The sequence below is a fragment of the Chrysemys picta genome, chromosome 9 (genome assembly GCF_011386835.1).
Source record: "Chrysemys picta bellii isolate R12L10 chromosome 9, ASM1138683v2, whole genome shotgun sequence".
Classification (NCBI taxonomy): Eukaryota; Metazoa; Chordata; order Testudines; family Emydidae; genus Chrysemys; species Chrysemys picta.
In genome coordinates this window covers 76,948,709-76,970,016 of record NC_088799.1, presented here as the reverse complement: position 1 = coordinate 76,970,016, position 21,308 = coordinate 76,948,709, and positions in this window count along the sequence as shown.

The following is a 21,308-nucleotide window of genomic DNA, read 5'->3' as shown; positions in this document are numbered from 1 at the left end:
TTCTGTTTAAATAATTATATTTCTGCTGTTTCTTGGAGTCTACCTCTTCAGTTTTCTCATTCTTTTTCACTGACACGTACCAGCCAGGCCAGGCCATGGGCTAGCTAGTCTTACACTCCCCACAAAACTGCACGCAAAAACAAGATTGCAATATAGTGAGCACATTTGGAATATAACCCTCTACTTGTTCCTTCACTTCATAGTCATGTGAATTTGCCCAGTAGCTTGGTCATGCAGTTCTGGCAGCTTGTTCAGCCTTGCTCAATTCCTCACAAGAGCAATGGGTAATTACAGATCCAGGATGAAGAATGATCTAAGTTGCTGAGCAAATGTCAGTAAACTGGTGAGTTCTGAGGGAAGTGTTACTGATATCTGTAACTCTTGTGTCCGAGACCAATACAAGTTCGAATGAGGATTTGAGTGGAAGAGGAAAATTGAGACAGAGGCAGATTGTAATTCAAAACAGGTGGCCGTTTATTAATGGGGGATGAATCACAACTTGGGCTGGGGAGGAGCACCTTTACCAACTAACAGTGCAAATTCAATTGAAATAGGAACAAGTAACCAACCAAAAATATCACCAGAGCAGTAATATAAAACAGTCTATGTACACTTAACAACAAGGAATCAGATAATCTACAACCAACTGCTTACTGAAAAGCCAGAACAAAGAAAACTGAGTAAACTGTAACAATTTGTCCTCTATACACTATACATGAGATTTGGTACCAAGTAATAAAGAAAAAATGCCTAACACACAGAATATCTACAAAAATTAATATAAAAAGAAGAACAGGAGGACTTGTGGCACCTTAGAGACTAACAAATTTATTAGAGCATAAGCTTTCGTGGACTACAGCCCACTTCTTCGGATGCATATAGAATGGAACATATATTGAGGAGATATATATACACACATACAGAGAGCATAAACAGGTGGGAGTTGTCTTACCACCTCTGAGAGGCCAATTAATTAAGAGAAAAAAAACTTTTGAAGTGATAATCAAGCTAGCCCAGTACAGACAGTTAGATAACAAGTGTGAGAATACTTACAAGGGGAGATAGATTCAATGTTTGTAATGGCTCAGCCATTCCCAGTCCTTATTCAAACCGGAGTTGATTGTGTCTAGTTTGCATATCAATTCTAGCTCAGCAGTTTCTCGTTGGAGTCTGTTTTTGAAGTTTTTCTGTTGTAATATAGCCACCCGCAGGTCTGTCACTGAATGACCAGACAGGTTAAAGTGTTCTCCCACTGGTTTTTGAGTATTTTGATTCCTGATGTCAGATTTGTGTCCATTAATTCTTTTGCGTAGAGACTGTCCGGTTTGGCCAATGTACATGGCAGAGGGGCATTGCTGGCACATGATGGCATATATCACATTGGTAGATGTGCAGGTGAACGAGCCCCTGATGGTATGGCTGATGTGATTAGGTCCTATGATGATGTCACTGGAATAGATATGTGGACAGAGTTGACATCGGGGTTTGTTACAAGGATAGGTTCCTGGGTTAGTGGTTTTGTTCAGTGATGTGTGGTTGCTGGTGAGTATTTGCTTTAGGTTGGGGGGTTGTCTGTAAGCGAGGACAGGTCTGTCTCCCAAGATCTGTGAGAGTGAAGGATCATCTTTCAGGATAGGTTGTAGATCTCTGATGATGCGCTGGAGAGGTTTTAGTTGGGGGCTGAAGGTGACAGCTAGTGGTGTTCTGTTATTTTCTTTGTTGGGCCTGTCTTGTAGGAGGTGACTTCTGGGTACTCGTCTGGCTCTGTCAATCTGTTTTTTCACTTCAGCAGGTGGGTATTGTAGTTTTAAGAATGCTTGATAGAGATCTTGTAGGTGCTTGTCTCTATCCGAGGGATTGGAGCAAATGCGGTTATATCTTAGAGCTTGGCTGTAGACAATGGATCGTGTGGTGTGTCCTGGATGGAAGCTGGAGGCATGTAGGTAAGTGTAGCGGTCAGTAGGTTTCCGGTATAGGGTGGTATTTATGTGACCATCGCTCCTCAATATATGTTCCATTCTATATGCATCCGAAGAAGTGGGCTGTAGTCCACGAAAGCTTATGCTCTAATAAATTTGTTAGTCTCTAAGGTGCCACAAGTCCTCCTGTTCTTCTTTTTGCGGATACAGACTAACACGGCTGCTACTCTGAAAAATTAATATATACATACCACACTCCAGGCGCAGCTGACCAGCAGTACAGACACCAGGGACATGACGAGATGTAACCCGAGATGACACGACACGAGCCGGCTAAATCCGGAGGAGATCCTGGCTGAAAGGGTGATCAGGCCTTCCAGCTAACACTTGGACACTCCTGCTGATTTAGGCGAGGGACATAATTTTATTTGAAGACTGTTGCTCGTGCTAGTATCTGATTGGTTCCCCGCTCCTACACCAACCAGGCTCCGAGCTGGTGCCCTCTACATAAACAGACACTGCACCCGGCATGCTAAGCTTATGCACACGGCACGCTGGAATTGTAGCACATGGTACCAATGTGACCCACAATTGACCAGGCGGAAGGTTTGAGAATGGTCACACGGCCCCAATGTGTTGCACACGACACCAAGGCGCTGCACACGGCACCAAGGTCCTGCACATGACACCGATGTGACCTTCTGACTGACAATTGGCCATCCAGACGCCATGACAGAGCATAGGGCTGCGACACCTGGGAAAGGGTTAGCTATGATTTTAATATCATAGCAAGTGCAATACATTCCATATGTTCCAAAAGCTGTTTGCGACTAGCATGAGCCAATTTTTCATCCAGCATCAAGCAGTCTTTTGCTCCTACACATGTATGTGATTGCCCCTGAAAAGGTGGTTTGGAATCCATTTTATGCAAGCAAAATGTAAATTTACACATGCAAAATGGATAGCTGGGCAAGCAACAACCAACTGCACAGTGCGAACATGAAAATTGTCAGGAGTGCCTTTTAGGGGAAGGAGACGTCAGGTGAAGTTAGCTAGTGATCCCTATTAATTTTTAAGGGAAAGAATTTCCACCTACTACAATAAACACAGCTCGATATTAGGTCTTAGCAGGCTGTGTCTTAGAAATGATGTGTGGGGAAAAAAGATGGTGAGGAGTTTTCTTCCAGTTTCAAAGAGAAACTAAGCTGCAACGAAATAAATCACTAGGCTAGACAGCAAAGGCACATTGAAGAATCATGTAGTCATAACTTGTCCTTGATTAAATAAAAGGTTCCTGGTCACAGAATTTGTGCCAGACCTTATTTGTAAACACACAGAGTATGAGAAAATAAAATGCAGTTTTATACATTGCCATTCATGATTAATTTGCAGTATTTTAAACACTCTTCACCAAGTTAAATCTAGTAGTGCTATGACTGTGCAGACATTATGTATGCAGCTCTGCCTCACACACATAACCTTGAATATTAGAACCTTCTTTGATGATAAATAATATCTAAATATTGGCTAGAACACTAAAATACCAGGGATACAATACTTCCACCCGTACAGCCACTGACGATGAACAGAAGGAATGTGGTATGATGTCTCCTCTGAAGGACAGAATAGTCATATTCCATAATAGTATATCCCATTTTAAAATAGTAAATGATAGTCAGAGGAATAATAAAACCCAGAAAATCACACCAAAAACAGCGATACATCAAAGCCATTTTAATAGCCCTTAATACAGTCACTGACATAGCTACTGTACTTGCAGGGCTAGATGATGGCACAGACAAGGTTTCTGATTTTACATTCATTACATCCTAAAAGTTTCAGTTGCTTCTTGCATGTAAATTACAGGTAATGAGTGTGCTGATAAGAGGTTGCACTTAGCTGACTCTGCTAGAATGGTAATATTGGAAAGGGGATACCTGGATAAAAGAACTTTTTCTCCCTTGAAAAATCAAGAAGCAAAAGTTAATTTCATGGAATTGCTTATATCTCTTGGTTGGCTACTGCACCCATGTCATAACTCAGTATTATTGGATGGTGACACAGGAGACATGGTTTTATGAGGTAGGGGCAATCCCATGCTGATCAAATCATCTCACATGCTACTGAAGCTTAGATCTAATTTATGCTGTTTTATGAAGCCATAGATTGAGCTAAGACTATAAAAACTGGAACTTAATATTCTAAAATAAAAATGCACAGAGCACCACCGAAGGGGCATTTTTTAAAGGAGTCATTTCCTTGTTGCATTAAACATAACTAATACTGTAGCAGTAGTGGCATTCTCTCTAAATGAAGAGATTATTAGACAAAGGCAATAGGTTTTTCTTATTTTAAGTATTGGTATTTACTTCTATTAATAAATAATCCTGATTGCACAACAAAAATGTACTTTTTATAAGGTGGAATTTATTAGCCATTATTATACTATCCACAACTTTGTTTCATTATGATCTATGAAGTATTGTGCATTCTATTACTCATTTATTTTTAAACTTTTTCTGTGTGAAGGAGCACAGAAAAGACCTCAAAGCACATCTGCCTGCCAGATCGGCTTATTTTTGGCCTGAGTGCCCAAAATACAGAGAGGAATTGAAATTTATGTGCAGTGGTTTTAAGAACAGTCCCTCCATCTACATACCTGATGGAAAAGATGACATTCCTTTTTCCTGTGTTTGAAAATGAAAGTAAAAAACAAAATTTTCTAATTCATTTCTGCACCTTCTAGGACAGTATAAGATGTGAGTGACTATTTCAATACCTGGTGTTAATGTACCTCTTTTACAATCCTTAACCAGGAAATACTCATCTGCAGAAGCACCGCCAGCTTTTCTGCCGCCCTAGGCAGCGGAAGGTCCCACCCCGAAATGCTGCCCCCCACAGAGGCGGCGGAAGGTCCCGCCGCCGAAATACCGCTGCGGTCGCTGCCCCCCAAATTGTAGCGCCCTAAGCGACCACCTAAGTCGCCTAATAGGTTGCGCCGGCCCTGCTCATCTGTTATTCTCTAAGGCCCTGGTTCAGCAAAGTATTTCAACACTTTAATTTTAGGCATATAAGTAATCTTGCCCCTATTCAGGAAACATGTAAGCACTCACTTAATTTCCATTGGTGTTCATGGGATTTAAGCATGTGCTCAAGTGTTTTGCTGGATAGGAATGGGATTAGTTATATGCTTAAAGGTAAGCACATGCTTTGAAGAACTGGGCCCCAAAATTATTAATGAAAGTTATCTAATTATACAGCAACTGTACAAGAAATCTCTCTGAGGATACCTGAGGTGAAATTGTTTTGAACATGGGTTGCATGCAGACTTTGTTTTAGCTTTGAGGTACTCTTACCTTATTAAGATCTTGGACTAGAATTTTCAAAGGTGTCCAACTCCCTTGGGATTCCAAAGGGCTCTGAGTGTTTAACTCACTAAAGCTCCTTTGAAAATGTCAGCCTTGATCTTTAAAGAAGTGGGCTAGTGGCAGACTTAAGTGCTGGGTAGTCTTGATCATGCTAATGGTTTAAAGCAGCTCAGGACCTGAAGTCACTTCTAATTTGATTTAAAGGATTAAAATAGCCTAAACTGACACAAATTCTTAAAATGTCATAATGGCAGCTTTAAGGAATGAGCACCCTTAGCTTTTACATTTATTAAGGTCACCACTGAGTTGTCCTAAAAAGTTAAAAAAGGCTTAAAACACGTAAGCCTCTTGTAGTCTATGGGTTGTTTCATGGCAGCCGTAAGATTTTAAATAGCTTAGCATTTAAGGCTTCTAGTAATAAGCCACCTAAACTGCTTAACCTATCTTAAAGAATTTAAAAGTGCAATCGAGAAACCCTTACACATGCTGGTGGGCAGTAACTCACACAAACAAACCTACTGTCTTCACTAGTGCAAGGGTTCACAATGTAGCTTTAGATTAAAGGATTAGCTTAAAGTGCCTTTCTGAGTAAAGATAGCTAAAAAAGTTGACAGAGGTAGTCCCTGGCATTAAGGGTGCCGAACTTCTTTTTTTGTTTTTTAAACTGAAAACCAGCAGGAGAATGAGATGGCAAATTCTTAATAATTTCAATGGGAGTAAGATTGGGTCTCATCTCCTTCAGATGTAGCTTTCAACCCAAGCTGCATTTAAAAAGGCTAATGGGGCATTTAAAGAGGATAAGGGGCATATTGCGCGATTGACTATGAAGCAGTACTCCCTATTGAAACCAACGGGGAGTTTTGCTTCAAAACTGTTAGTACTATTTGGCTTATGACATGAAACCAAATGTTAAGGAATGTACATGTTTTAAAATGACAGATTAATTCCACTTCCCGTTTGCACAGGAATATGACAGCCAACGTTTCTCATTACACTAGTAACTTTTGAGGTAGATTGTGTCCTAGACACCATTAGACATAGTGGCGAGTGTACTCTGCAGCTGGAGTGCTCATGAGAAATTCTAGCTGACTCAACAAGAATTCCTCCTGGCAGCTGCCAGACAGTGTACACCACTCATAAAGAGAGTGCAGCATATTCACCCTTACGTACTGGCTAGTGTGCAGGGTTGGGAAAGAGGCCATAGAGTTGCCCTCACTCAGCTCCTCTGCCCCCTCTGTCTCCATTCCCCCTCTGAGGCACTACTGAGAAGAAGCAGGCATTGCATGCAAATGGAAATTCTGGCAACCCCCTGCACAGGCTCCTTGTGCCCCCCCCCACCTACTCAATGAAGCAGGGACTGGGTAGAATTTGGTCCCTTGTTAGAGTCTATATAGTTCTGGCTGATTGCTGACAACAATATCTGCTGAGGGCCAGTCCATTCCTATCTACAAAGCTGTGCTATCTATGTCCAAGTTGCTCATGAAGTGGCTGTTCCTGAATTCTGTTGTTTCAGAGGTGTAGCAGCTGTAGCTCTGAGCCTATCATTAGTGCTGTGGCTTAAATACACAGCCTCCCTCCAATTTGAATCAATTGATTAGCTCCAACCAGTTTCATTAAACTATTCATTTAATTTAACAATCCACACATAAAATGCTTCACATTGCAAAAATTAGAGAATTAATCAACCAAAATATCAGAGGATGATGGCAGTGAAATCGTTTCAAGAAGTAGCAACAACTGTAAATGTTGAATCTCTGAATTTAGCTTCCTGTGCCTAATGGCACTCAAACAGTTGGGGTTATCTCACTGATTCACTGATTATTATGGTTTAGCCTTTATGGAAATTACTCTGAAAGCAATAAAAACCTAGTTTTCTAACTAAATAGATGGTTTTGCGTTTTATGGTGTGAAAAAAAAATGACCCTTGACTCAGCTGGGGGAAATTTAGCAATTTCCATTTCAGAGGTTTGTTTGTTTTGTTTTGTTTTCCACATGGGCTTTCCAGCTTGGAGAGACTGACATGTCATGAGAGGAGGTACTGTAACTTATATGGAGGTGCTGGAAGCTGCTAGTTACTGGGACATGAGAATATTCATCCAAGTGTTGTAAAGAAATTTAAGAATGAAATAGCTGAGCTGCTGACAAAAAAAATATGCAGTCTCACTAAAATCGGCTACTCTAGTGGAGGACTGAAGGGTAGTAAGTGTCTTTATCTTTAAGAAATGTATTCAGAGTGATCCTGGAAATTACAGACCAATGACATTGAGTTTTACTTCAGGGTGTAAGACACCTACTGACCTTGTAGACTCATCGACTTCAAGGCCAGAAGAGATCATCATGATCACCTAGTCCAGTGGTTCCCAAAATTGTTCCGCCGCTTGTGCAGGGAAAGCCCGTCGGGCCGGGCCAGTTTGTTTACCTGTCGCGTCCGCAGGTTCAGCCGGTCGCGGCTCCCAGTGGCCGCGGTTCGCTGCTCCAGGCCAATGGGAGCTGCTGGAAGCGGTGCGGGCCGAGGGACGTACTGGCCGCCGCTTCCAGCAGCTCCCATTGGCCTGGAGCAGCGAACCGCGGCCACTGGGAGCCGCGACCGGCCGAACCTGCGGACGCGGCAGGTAAACAAACTGGCCCGGCCCGACGGGCTTTCCCCGCACAAGCGGCGGAACAAGTTTGGGAACCACTGATCTAGTTTGCTCTCCTGCACATGACAAGCCACAGAACTTCACTCACCCACTCCTGTAACAGTGGGCCCATGACCTCTGGATGAGATACTGAAGTTGTCAAATGTTGATTTCAAGACTTCAAGTTACGGAGAATCCACCATTTACTCTAGTTCAAACCAGGAAGTGTCCTGTGCCCCATGCTGTGGAAGAAGCTGAAAACCCCCCAAAGTCTCTGCCTATGTGACCTGGGGGAACATTCCTTCCTGATCCCAAATATGGTGATCAGTTAGATTCTGAGCAGGTGGGTGAGACCCACCAGCCAGACACCTGGGAAAGAATTTGCTGTAGTAACTCATAGCTTTCCCCATCTAGTGGCCCATCTCTGGCCACTGGAGATATTTGCTGATAGCAATTGCAGATGGGCCATATTCCAAGGTAGGCAATTTCATCATGTCATCCCCACTTTCAACTTATCAAGTTCAGTCTTGAAACAAGATAGACTTTTTGCCCCCAGCAGGCTTTTCCAGAACTTCACGCCTCTGATGGTGAGAAACATTCATTTAATTTCAAGCCTAAACGTGTTGATGGCCAATTTATATCCATTTGTTTTTTGCCAACATTGGCCCTTAACCTAAATAACTCCTCTGCATCCCTGGAATTTATCCCTCTGATGTATTTATAGAGACCAATCATATCTCCCCTCAGCCTTCATTTGTTAAGCTAAACAAGCCATGCTCCTTACGTCTCCCTGTAATAAGGTAGGTTCTCCATTCCTTATAATCAATCTAGTAGCTCTTCTCTGCACCTGTTCCAGTTTCAATTAATCTTTCTTCAACGTGGGAAAACCAAATTGCACACAGTATTCTAGATGAGGTCTCACCAGTGCCTTGTATAACAGTAATGACACTTCCGTATCGCTACTGAAAATACCTCCCCTGAAGCATACTAGAACTGCATTAGCTTTTTTCACACTGGTGGCTCAAACCATCCCGTGATTGACCAATACACCCAGGTCTTTCTCCTCCTCTGTTGCTTCCAACTGATATATTCCAGAGCTTATAGCAAAAATTCTTGTTGATAGTCCCTAAGTGAATGACTTTCACTATTAAATTTCATCCCATTTCTATTACTTGTTTCCAAGGTTGTCCAAATCTTCTTGTGTGATATTCCGATCCTCCTACATCTTAGTAATACCTCCCAACTTTATGTCATCTGCAAATGCTATTAGCACACTCCCACTTTTTGTGCCAAGGTCATTAACTAAGATTAAGACTGATCCCTGAGGAACTCCACTAGTAACCTCCCCCACGCCTGACAGTTCATCTTTCAACATGTCTGTTGTAGTCTCCCTTTTAACCAGTTCCTTACCTGCTTTTATCTCAGGTCTTATTTTTACTTCTTATAGAATACTAATTGTGATACGATAATATGCTCAGCACTTACAGTTTAGGGAAATAATTTGCTTCATACTCACTTATAACCTCTATGCTTTCCTCAGTCTGATTAAGCTCAAAAAATCTCATCCACACTGTGACAGAACAACTCACTAAAACATCATCTAAAACAGGAGGTTTGAACTCATTGGAACTCTATTATATGCTTGAGCAACTCCTGGAGCAATAGAAAGCTATGCATGATTATGTAGGCAAGTACAAATATGCAAGGCAGATGTTGTCCTTACTGCCACACACTGAAATCTCATAACTGGCCTTTATATACCATTTTCTGTATGATTGTTCATTTGAGATGGTCACACCAGGAAAAAATGGCAATGATGCATTTATAAGCCAAGTTCTGCTACTTCTTAATGTTTTCAAATGTAAAGTTAGTATAAAAGCAAAGAAATCAGTGATGGAGTTATTCCAGGAAAAGATAAACTAAAGCTCTAGGCTGCCTAGATCAACAGAATAAGTGAAAAGTTTAAGAGGAGAAAATGTGTTGTTGATATTGCTTGAGCTATAGCATAACAGCATCGTATCTAATTTACACGATATATAGTTTATGCTCCATCACTGGAAGCCTAATCATATGTACAAAAGGTATGTCAATCAATGTAATTCTTTTTCCTCTTAGTCCTCTTCAGTCTCTAGCATCAAACCAATGAAACCTCTAAAGAAAACTTCTAAATATGAATCTCTGCTACTTCAGAATTTTGGGCAGATCCTCAGCTGATGTAAAATGGTATAGCTTTACTGAAGTCAACAAAGCTACCCCAATTTACACCAGCTAAGGTTCTGGGCCCACATAAGCAAATGGCAATAAACAGTGATAAATATGGCCCTGTTCTTCACTCCTGGGATGGTAGTTTTTCCTGAGTGAGGAGTGCATGCTCAGCCTTGACCGTAATAGCAAATTCACCAAGTGTGAGCATTTCATCATGACAGCAACCAGATAGCAACATTCTACTTTGCACACCTCTGTCAAAGTCCTGGAATGCAAACAAGAGCATGGCTGAAAAAACAATGGCAAAAAGGACTGGAGCCATTACGCAACCTTGTTTGGTGCCACTGGTGACAGGGAAGGCTTCTGATGCATCACCCTGTCCATCATGCTATCATGAAATAAGCAGATGACAGCAATCATCTTCTCCTGGCAGCCAAATTTATGAAAGAGTTCCCATAGGCCTTTGCAATTTACCGCATTGAAAGCCTTGGTCAGGTTAACAAATACCATGTACAAGTCCTTGTTCTATTCATGAGCCTTCTCTTATATTTGCCAGGCTGTAAAAATCATGTCCGTGGTGCCACAGACAGCACAAAAGCCACTCTGGATACATTGAGTCCACTAGGTGAGTGACGAGCCTGTTGAGGACAATCCAGGCAAGGATCTTTCCTACTATAAATAGCAGTGAAATTCTGCAATATGTGTCACAGCTTGATATGCTTCCCTTCATTTTGTATAGATGAACTATGAAAGTATCCTTATACACCTGGGGCACAGTACACTGTTTCCATATAGTCTTGAAAAGGCTGGTGAGATTTCTGTGCGGGGGACACCTCCAGATTTGTACTCTCAGGTGGAATTCCATCAGGCCTGGAGATTTGCCTGTGGTTAGCTGCTTGATGTTTCTTTTGTTTAAAGAAGGATCCACAGACAGCTGCTCCAGGACAGGATGCTGTGGGAGTGAGTCAATGGCTTTGTCGGATATAGTGGATTGACAGTTCAGGAGACTATCAAAGTGCTCTACCCAGCGAGAGAGAATATTGCCTTTGTAAGCAGCCAGTTACCATCTGCTGTAAAGACAGACTGTAGCACTGTATTTGGGGTCAAACACAGCACCTTCATAATGCTTTAATGTCATGCTCGTCAGCTGCTTCCTGCAGTCCTGCAGCCTTCTGCTCCCATCAGTGGTTCTTCATTAGCCTTAATCAGATTTGTAGTGTATGTTTGGCCTAATGGTACCCGGCCTCCTTCTTTGCTGTTTTCTTGTCCAAGATGTAGGACTTGTGTGTGATGTGCATGGTCTCCAGTAGCTGGTCTATCTCAGGATCATTCTCATCGAGCTACCTTACAAGCTTCTCACAAGCTGTAAGACCAGCATTTGGTGCCTCATGCACATCTTTAATATCTCTAGACCAGTGCTTTTCAAAGTCAGGCTGCCGCTTGTTCAGGAAAAGCCCCTGGCGGTCCGGGCCGGTTTGTTTACCTACTGCGTCTGCGGGTTCAGCCGATCGCGGCTCCCACTGGCCGTGGTTTGCCGCTTCAGGCCAATGGGGGCTGCGGGAAGTGGCGCAGGCCGAGGGATGTGCTGGCCGCCGCTTCCTGTAGCCCCCATTGGCCTGGAGTGGCGAACTGCAGCCAGTGGGAGCCCTGATCGGCTGAACCCGCAGACGCGGCAGGTAAACAAACTGGCCCGGACCGCCAGGGGCTTTCCCTGAACAAGCGTCGGACCGACTTTGAGAAGCACTGCTCTAGACTGTACAATTACATTGTCCAACATGTGCTACTGTTTTGACCTAGGATGCATCCATGTTGTCTTATATTTGTTGACCTGTTGGAAGAGAGAAGTAGTTAGCTGTTGGAGTTTGACCTTCTAATGCCATGATCACCTAGCACCCAGCTCCACATGCCACAATCTGAAAAGAGCAATAAAGTCTCCAAGGAGAATGAGTTTGTCCTGGTGTGGCTCCCCTCTGACGTCCCTGCTGAGATCTTCATAAAATGCCTCCTTGACCTCGACTGCATGAGTCATTTTCTGTGCATAGGCTCTGAGTATGGTGGCATACTGGTCTATGGACAAGATTATGTGGAGCACTGTAAGTTGATCATTGACTCCTGGGGGGAGCGAGTCCAGCTTGCTGGCAATGTCAGACCGTATGGAGAACCCTACCTCCTACTGTCTCAGCTCATCCTTGGCCTTGCCAGTCCACTAGTATGTGTAGCTTTTCCCACATCCTCAAGGAGGGACTCATCAGTGAGTCTGGCTTCACTGAGAGCAGTGATGTCTATGTTATATCTCTTCAGTGTTTTGGCAATAAAGGCTGTTCTGCATTCTGTTTTTTGGTCATCGTGAAGGAGAATGTGGACATTTCATGACCCAAATGTCAGTCTGTGAATCTGACCTCCCTAGAGTCAGGTAGCAGTACACATGCTTAGATGCAGAAACATAGGCACCTAGTGAACTTTTAGAGCAAAAACTTAGGTGCCAGCAAGTTTAGGTGCCTACTGGGGTTGGGTGGCAATTGAGCAGGGGTTTGGTGGATCACAGTGGTGCCTAAGCCCTATTTTTAGGCACCACTTTGATCTGCCAAACTTCAAAGTCCCTTTGTGGATCTGGATTTGTGTGCCCATAGTGTGGACTGAGTATTCCCATTCTTAGTTCTCGTGAATGCAGTTTTGTGGGCCTGTGTCATGTACTGAGCTCACTCCTTCTCCATTCACTCCCCCCCGTTCAGCACCACATGCCTGCTGCATCAATGCTGTCTGTACCTTCACCTAAAACTCTGCTGAAGTGCCCTGGGTAGTTTTCTCCATTGTGAAAGCAGATCAGAGGAAAGGGGAGGGTCTAGTCACCAAAGACCCCACACCTGTACCTCAGATGCGATTCTGGGTCTTCATCTGGCATACCAGTGTTCAAGCCAATCTGGCTCTGCATTTGTGACTACTTTAAAATTAAACACAGGTCATTTGCTGGAAGGGGAAGGGAGCTGTATCTCAGGGGCTCCTTGACCATGACCCCAAAATTGCACCACAAATGATATCCAAGGCCTTCTCCTAACATATAAATTTCCAAGAAAATCTGACTTGTCTATGAACTTTAGAGCACTTTGAACATTTACCTTTAAACAAAAATGCCAGTGTATTCTTTGTATGTCACTTGCACCTGTTGGCATTCCATGTCTTGCTCATAGTGGCACCACTTTGTAGAACCAAAGTGAAAGTCTCACGGAGCTTGGATTATTGGGTTTTGGAGCTGTGTGTTCGTCAGCTCAAGACAAGGCTAATGAAATACGTTCTATGTGAATACTGCTCATTTCCCCCACAACTTTGTGCAAAAGAAAACTAATTTCTTCCCATCCCAAAAACTAGCATGAAATATCAGCTGTGGTGTGTCATCAGCAACCAAACTGCATGCTGTCATTTATAAGCCTGCTCCCATTACCTACTGTGTGAGCAGTTTTGAGGGCAAAGAGAGACATTGAGGCAGGGTCACACATCAAAGATGATACAACATTCTGGGAGGTAGTTACCTCTTGTCCTGTTGATGACTTCATAAATTAGGACCATTACTTTGATTTCATGGCATGGACAGACCTGACCTAAACAGAGAGTTAATGAGGAACCCAGCAGTAGCTGAATTAAGTAGTCCTTGCTCAGTATCACTAGCAAGATTTGAAGGTAGGAAACTGCAGTCCAACCCCACTACAGCTTTTTCAATGGCAGCAGCCTACATCTCATTGGTATCTTGACTGTGCTGTGATAAGAAGCAAGCATCTCTGCATAATATGTATGCACTACGCATTGTTTGCTAAGAAGAACAAAACAAGTGAGAAACTGCCACCAACAATTGCCTCCTTCAGGCAGCATCTGAAATGTGATCACTATCAGTCATACACATGGAATCGCACAATTCAGTATCTTCAAGTGTTCCCATCAACAATGGATGGGTGATAGTTAGCACGGGACATCTTGTTCCTAAAATGATAGTGCTGCCACCTGCTCCAGAAGCCACCCTCACCTTTGTGCATTGTGGCTGTGAGCATACCTGTGCAACAAGGACATGCACATGCCACAGGGAAGATTTGGTGTGCTGTGATGCATGCAACTGTGACAGTGATGAGTGTAGCAAGAGAATATCAATCACATCAGACAGATTCGAAGGGGGAATAGAAGTGTTTCAACTATCTGCAAATTACTGGGATTATTTTATGAGTAAATATAGCTAGAAGGGGTGTTGCATTAGATACTGAGTAGCTTATAGTTATATGTAGAGATTACATAAGAGTACATGGTTGTACTTTTGTTATTCAAATGATGTATTCATACAAGACATTCCACAGTCCTTCTACTAAGAGTTATATAAGCAGTTTACATGTATTGTCAATGTATTTAGTGATAGTAAGAAGATGATTGCAGTTGTACCATGTATGCTTTCGACTTATGTCTCTGGCCAAGCAGATAACATCAAAAAGATGAGTTTTATAATTAGGCAGTTGGGGTCTTACCTGCATAACTTCATAAGAATAGCTGACAGAAAAACTTTTCTCAAATCAATCCATTCTGCAAATAATGACATATTTTGATATATTATGTGGTACAAACAAGCTCCTATTGTCATGTGATTACAGACTTTTGCTTTAACCAAAGGCAAAAAAAGTATGGGAAAATGCATAAAATATATAACTTAGTCCTAACCGTTTCCCAAACTTTCCAAAACAGTACTATTTTGAGTACATAGTTACATTATCAATTGTATAGAAACTTTCTGCCAATTTTGGTGAAAAATAAACTTTCTATGAATTATGGCTCTTTTTGTGAGTTTATGATTTCTTCAGCTTGGATGTCCGATAACGTTTAAATGTTACATGATATAGAAAAAAGGCACCTCTTCCAGCATCTACATCCATCCTGGTGATGACCACTAGATATGTGCCTAATATGTGATAGCCATGACGTTATTCTAGTTGATAGAGTACCCCCTAATGCCCACAGTGGGTCTAGACTGTACTCCCTATAGGCCATGGGCAGTGGAGGATCAGTGATGAGATTCCTGGCTAAGCCTGTGATAAATGAGAATTGCCTGGACAAAATAACGGTGTATTCTCACAGGTGAAAGTTAAGGCATAGAACACCAAGAGCTAAACTCATGTAATTCCACTGACATCAATGAATTGATACCCCGGATGAATTTGCAGTTAGGGGCCAATCCAAAACCCAGTGAGTTAGTGGATGTCTTTCCTCTGACTTTAAAGGGGTTTGGATCAAACTGTTAAATGGGGCTACATCTGAGAGGTGGGATCCTGTAGACCAGTCACAGAGATTATATGTGGAAGTTGCTTTCTCTGAAGACAGTTTCCATAGTCAATAGTGTGAAATCATCCAGTGTGCTGCACGATATAGAGGTTTCTGGAGTGGGCACTCTGCATACCCTGCTTCTTTATTGCTAAGACAAAATTACCCTTGCTTCTATCCCTTCCACCCCACTGAGGTTGCATAAGATATAATTGTGGGTAGAATTCAACCTAATACTTTCCTATTGTCTTTGCATTAGCATTTGGGATATGATAGAAGATTTTTCAAATACCACTGAAAGTAATGTAGGCTGACTATGGCTTTAAATATATTTGGGATTATTTTTATGAAATATAACAGAGATGTTATACATTACTCTTGACAGCTTGAAGTTCAGCATACCAAAGGGAGAGCCCCCCTCCTGGGTAAATCCAGTTAAGGAAACCTGCCTTTGGAAGATATTTTAAGGCAGCAATGCTCTTCCCAGCCATGCAGAACACACTGCCTGTTGTCATTTATTCTTTTGGATGCTTAGAATGCAATTGAACTCTACCTCCATTGAAACAGACTTTAAACTCTCCACTCCTCTCTTTGCTTTTCAGTTGGTCATCATGGAATTATTATTATTATTTTATTATTTATTATTGTTTGGGGGCTGGGGGAGAGGGGTGGCATTACAAAGATTGTGAGAGCATCCGATTAGGACTGTCCAATGATGATTACATCTCTGTTGTCAGAGGAGATCTCGCAGGCCTGGTGCTATTATCAACAATTCAAGGGAAAGCTAAGGGGGCGGGGAGGGGAAGAAAACACAAGATGCATAGCATACTGCAGAATATAAATAGCTAAGAAGCTAGAAATGGGATCAGAGGAGGCAGAGGTGGTGAAGACCTGTTAGACTGTTAAATGCTACCCCCTGCAAGACCAAGGGAGAGTCGCCATCTAGGAAAGATATTATGGGATAGTAAATGGAGATTACCCTTGATCATAATAAAAGGGTCAAAATATGCTTCATGCTAAGGAGACAACCAAGCATGGTGAGCAAACCTAGACAGCGAACAGGGTTCTCACCTTTCTGCTAGCCTTGCACTTGTGTGTGTGCATGTATGCACACCTGCGAGCCTCAGTGTCAGAGCAGGAATAGGTTTGGGTGTTTGGATAATGAGGTGGACGGGCAGCAGGTGGTGACTGAAGGTGAGAGGGTGAGGAAGAAGAGAAGAGCAGCTAGTCCAATAGAGAGAGGGGAGGTGTTGATGGAGACAGCACAAAACCTGGGCCCCCAGAGGATAGAGGAAGGCACAAGGGGGAGCATAAGAGAAGATAGGAACAGACACAGGTCAGGACTAGAGGGATCAGAGACTAGATTACTAGATCGCACTGTTGCCAGGCGACGGCAGGTGTATGTAATTGGAGACTCTTTACTGAGGAGATTGGACAGGCCTGTGACCAGGGCGGACCCGGAGAACAGAAGGGTGTGCTGTCTACCGGGCGCAAAGATACACGATGTGGACCTGCGGTTGAAAAGGATCCTAAAAGGAGCAGGTAAGAACCCCTTGATAATCCTACATGTAGGAACGAATGATACAGCTAGGTTCTCGTTAGAGAGAATCAAGGGAGATTATGCCAGGCTGGGGAAGACGCTCAAGGAGATAGAGGCTCAGATTATCTTTAGTGGGATTCTGCCTGTTCCTAGGGAAGGGAAGCAAAGGGCTGATAGGATTGTGAGAATAAATAGTTGGCTAAGGGAGTGGTGCTATAAGGAGGGCTTTGGGATGTATGGCCACTGGGAGGCTTTCGGGGACAGACAGCTGTTCTCGCGGGATGGACTTCACCTGAGTAGGGAAGGAAATAGACTTCTGGGAGGGAGGCTGGCTCATCTTATCAAAAGAGCTTTAAACTAGGAAGTTTGGGGAGACGGTTGGGAGATGTACAGTTAATCTCCACGCCAGATTCCAACATTGAAAAGGCGAGTGATGAGATAAGAGACGATATAGCCAGGGAGATGAGATTGGACATAAGAATAGGGGGGACGAACACAAAGAGGCCTGTAACATATAGCGTTACTAATGGGAGACAGGCTAAACAACATACATTAGGGTGTTTATACACCAATGCGAGAAGCCTAGGTAACAAAATGGAGGAATTGGAGCTCTTGGTCCGAGAATTGAAACTGGATATCGTAGGAATAACTGAAACGTGATGGAACGGCAGTCACGACTGGAATACAGGTATGGAGGGGTATGCGCTGTTTAGGAAAGACCGGAACAAAGGTAAAGGTGGGGGGGTGGCATTGTATGTCAATAGTGAGATAAACTGTAAAGAAATAATAGTTGATGGAATTGATAACACAGAGTCCGTCTGGGCAATACTCACACTGGGTAAAAGAACTACTAGAGCCTCCCCTGGGATAGTGCTTGGGGTGTGCTATAGACAACCGGGATCGACCCATGATATGGATAAAGAACTATTTAATGTGTTTAGAGAAGTAAATACTAATAGGAACTGTGTAATTATGGGGGACTTTAACTTCCCGGATATAGATTGGGGAACAAACGCTAGTAGCAATAATAGGGCTCAGATGTTCCTAGATGTGCTTGCTGACCAATTCCTTCATCAAGTGGTAGCTGAACCGATGAGGGGGGAGGCCGTTTTGGATTTGATTTTGGTGAGTAATGAGGACCTCGTTGAGGAAGTGGTAGTAGGGGACAACTTGGGCTCCAGTGATCATGAGCTAATCCGGTTTAAACTAAATGGAAGGAGTAACAGAATTAAATCAAAGACTAGGGTTTATAATTTTAAAAAGGCTAATTTTAACAGATTAAGGGGACTGGTAAGGGAAGTGGATTGGGCAAACGTATTAATGAATCTTAAGGCAGATAATGCCTGGGATTACTTTAAGTTAAAGCTGCATGAGCTGTCAGAGGTCTGTATCCCAAAAAAGGGAAAAAGATTACTAAGCAAGAGATTTAGACCGAGCTGGATGAGCGACCGACTCAAAGGGGCGATTAGGAAAAAACAGAAAGCGTACAAAGAGTGGAAGAGGGGAGGGATCAGTAAGGAAACTTACCTTAGTGAAGTCAGAGCATGTAGAGATAGAGTGAGAAAGGCCAAAAGCCGTGTAGAGTTGGACCTTGCGAGGGGAATTAAAAGCAATAGTAAGAGGTTTTACAGCCATATAAATAGGAAGAAAGCAAAGAAAGAAGAAGTGGGACCGCTGAAGACTGTCGCCGGAGAGGAGATTAAAGATAATCTAGGCATGGCACAATATCTCAACAAATATTTTGCATCGGTGTTTAATGAGGCCAATGAAGGTATTAGGGATACTAGCACCATGACAGAGGGGCATACAGGATGGGGGATTACCATATCCGAGGTAGAAACGAAACTTGAACACCTTAATGGGGCTAAGTCGGGCGGACCGGACGACCTTCATCCGAGAATATTGAAGGAATTGGCGCGGGAAATAGCAGGCCCATTAGCAATAATATTTAATGAATCTGTAAACTCAGGGGTGGTTCCGTTAGACTGGAGAATAGCTAATGTGGTTCCTATTTTCAAGAAAGGGAAAAAAAGTGATCCGGGTAACTATAGGCCTGTTAGTTTAACATCTGTAGTGTGCAAGGTGCTGGAGAAAATTCTGAAAGAGAAAGTAGTTGAGGACCTTGAGGTTAATGGCAATTGCGATAAATTACAACATGGTTTTACGAAGGGCAGATCGTGCCAAACGAATCTGATCTCCTTCTTCGAGAAAGTAACGGACTTATTAGATAAGGGAAATGCGGTGGACCTAATATACCTGGATTTCAGTAAAGCGTTTGATACTGTACCCCATGAGGAATTATTGGTTAAACTGGAAAAGATGGGGATCGACATGAAAATCCAGAGGTGGATAAGGAATTGGTTAATGGGGAGAATGCAGCGGGTCATATTGAAGGGTGAACTGTCAGGTTGGAGGGAGGTTACCAGTGGAGTTCCTCAAGGTTCAGTTTTGGGACCCATTTTATTTAATTTATTTATAACTGACCTCGGAACCGATTGCAGGAGTGGACTGATAAAGTTTGCGGATGATACGAAGGTGGGAGGCGTTGCCAATTCGGAGGAGGATAGGGATATTCTGCAGGGAGACTTGAACGAGTTTATGAATTGGAGTATCAGAAATAGGATGAAATTTAATAGTGAAAAGTGTAAGGTGATGCATTTAGGGATGACTAACAACAATTTTAGTTACAAGCTGGGGACGCATTGGTTAGAAGTAACAGAAGAGGAGGAGGACCTAGGGGTCCTTGTAGACCGCAGGATGACTATGAGTCGACAATGTGACGTGGCGGTGAAAAAAAGCCAATGCGGTCTTGGGATGCATTAGGCGAGGTATATCTAGTAGGGATAAGGAGGTGCTGCTTCCATTGTATAAGGTGCTGGTGAGACCTCATTTGGAGTACTGTGTGCAGTTCTGGTCTCCCATGTTTAAAAAAGATGAACTCAAACTGGAACGGGTGCAGAGAAGGGCCACTAGGATGATCAGAGGAATGGAAAACCTGTCGTATGAAAGGAGACTAGAGGAGCTCGGGTTATTTAGTCTGACAAAACGAAGGCTGAGGGGGGATATGATTGCTCTCTTTAAATATATCAGAGGGATAAATACAAGGGAGGGAGAGGAATTATTCCAGCTTAGTACTAATGTGGACACGAGAACGAATGGATATAAACTGGCCGTGGGGAAGTTTAGGCTTGAAATTAGACGAAGGTTTCTGACAGTTAGAGGGGTGAAATATTGGAACGGCCTTCCGAGGGAAACAGTGGGGGCAAGGGACCTGTCTGGTTTTAAGATTAAGTTAGATAAGTTTATGGAGGGAATGGTTTAATGGAAAAACATATTAGCCAAGGAATACCGAGCAATGGCAGGTAAATAGTATAATGGCTAACAAGGGTCAGGCTGGAGACTCTTGCCTACGTGCTCGGGGATTTACTGATCGCCATATTTGGGGTCGGGAAGGAATTTTCCTCCAGGGTAGATTGGCTGAGGCCCTGGAGGTTTTTCGCCTTCCTCCGCAGCATGGGGCAGGGATCGCTAGCAGGAGGGTTCTCTGCCAATTGAAGTCAATAAAACACAGGGTTTGGGGACTTCAACAGCAGAGTCAAGGGAAGGGGTAGGGACGGTTTTGTGGCCTGCAGCATGCAGGGGGTCAGACCAGATGATCATAATGGTCCCTTCTGACCTTATAGTTTATGAGTCTATGAGTCTATGAGCAGGGCCCCAGTTGATAAAAAGTGCAGCTCTACCAGGTGCTTCCCACCCATAGGACCACTTAGAGCTGCATTCTTGAGAAGCTGCTGTTAGATACATAGTCACCCATGTGGCAGGAAGGCCATGGCTGGCAGAGTGGTGCAACAGGCACAGGCTGCTAAAATAATCTAGCACATCCCCTTGAGAGTGTGTGTGTGTCACACGGTCAGCGGTTTGGTGGAGAACAAGTGCCAGGGTTTCTCTCAGGCTAATGTGCAGAGGCTCACAATGCTCGGCAGAGTCTCCACTGGACACCTCAAGCAGAAATGCAGTCCGAGCTCTTTCTTGTTTTTGCGCCTGTTTCAAGGGCAGATCATTGCAAGTGAGAGGACCTAGCACCCTACATTCTGAGTAACATTTTCAAAAACAGACCCAAATCCTCAAAGGTATTTAGGCACCTAACTCCCATTGAAATCAGTGGAAATTGTATGCCTAAATGCCTATGAGGATCTGGGCCCACATACCTCAGTAGAAGTCCCACTGACTTTCAATAGGCCTGCTGAGTCACGTAGTTGCTTTTGAAAATGTCCCTCACCAGCTAGCTAAACACACCTCTAATGAGACAACAAGTGCTGGAGCTACAGTACTATCTGCCTTATCCAGAGATGTCATGACTGGTGTGGGG